This window comes from Lottia gigantea (assembly GCF_000327385.1).
Source record: "Lottia gigantea unplaced genomic scaffold LOTGIsca_174, whole genome shotgun sequence".
Taxonomy (NCBI): Eukaryota; Metazoa; Mollusca; class Gastropoda; family Lottiidae; genus Lottia; species Lottia gigantea.
The window spans coordinates 217,017-218,687 of record NW_008708206.1 but is presented as its reverse complement, the minus strand read 5'-3'; positions in this window follow the sequence as shown (position 1 = coordinate 218,687).

Here is a 1,671-nt window from a genome sequence, read left to right as displayed (position 1 = left end):
GTTTCATCAGCACTATATCTTCTTGGTACTATTTATTCCTTGGAAATAGGTGAATGTCTTTGATTTTGGTAAATAAACAAATTTGTAAGATAACAATATCAAACAATAACAGATCTGGTTTCATAGCACTATATCTTCTTGTTATTTTATTTTCAGTAGAAATTAGACTCTGTTTAATTCTCTGGCTCCTCAGCAAATTGTTGTTTTTCTACCATTTCTTACAACTGTTACAGGAGTATATCTTCTTCTTGGACTTCCAGTCTTACAAGGTGATAACAAATGATTTTGGTATCTTCCAGTATTTAATTGTTGAAGGTTTTCTTTAAGTCTTGATAATCTCATCTTCGTTTCTGTTGTTCGAACAGTTTGTTGTGATTCTGTTAAACCTGATAATCTAGTCTCAGTTTGATTTCTTAAAACAGCAAAATGTGAATAACTTTCAGTAAAAGTGACAGCCATTTTGAATGTAGATTATAAAAGTTATGAATATTGAGAGAAGTTGAGATATAAAATGACAAGTGAACAGATATCCAGATATTTATATGTGAACATTATTTACTCATGTCATTGATGTTCAATGATGACAGTGTTTACTTTATTATTGATTAGATTAGACATTAATAATCAAAACATTTCTCTGATTGATTACTTGATTCAATCAAAGTACAGTATTTAAGATTGGATCTATATAATTTAATCACGCAAATCAATCCCACAATCAGGCTTGCTCTTTTTTTCACAATTCAAAAAAGGCTTGTTCTATTTCTTTCTTAACAATTAAAAAAACAGGTTTCCTTTATTTTCTACAGTTCAAAAACAGACTTGTTCTATTATCATACAATTCAAAAACAGACTTACAGTTCAAAAGCAGGTAGTTTTATTTATGATAGTTAAAAAACAGGTTTATTCTATATTTCACAACTTAACATCATGCTAGTTTTAAGTTTTAACAGTTCAAAAACAGACTTGTTCTATATTTCACAACTCAAAATCATGCTTGTTTTATTTGAAAATTAAAAAATCATTTTCAGTAAAATTCACAATAAGATAAGGTATTTCCCCTTTGAAATATGTGAGGCTTGCTTGGTTTGTTAAAGAAATTGGTTCATCATTTGATTGTTGATTAAAACTTAATATTAATCAAGATGAAAAAGTCTTACTCAATTTATTTAGTCTGTAAGTTTTATTCAGAAACCATTAAATACATAGTTGGGTATAAGTAAAGTGGTTTCAATCAAATGATCTAGATTCAATCAAGTTTCAGACAATAAAGCTATACTACCCAGACTTTTTGATTCAATTTGATTTAAAGTGAATATATACATTCACATAGATTGTTCGCTAAACTAGTAGCAATCAAATGATCTGTGTTCAAATTTTAGAGACTAAAACTAAAGTACTTTTCTGCTAATTTAATTTAATTTACACTTTATATATGCAATTAAAACATATTGAAATAGGCTTACTCAGTTAATTATTAGGTTAGTTCCAGTCAATGATCAATCAAATTTCAGACTGTAAAGCAAACCTTCCCAGACCTTTTGATTGAATTTGATTTACCCTGAATATATGCAATTAAAACATGTTCTAGTAGGATTACTCAGTTAATCATTAAGTTAGATTCAATCAAGTTTCAGACAGTAAAGCTAAACTACCAAGACCTATGATGAT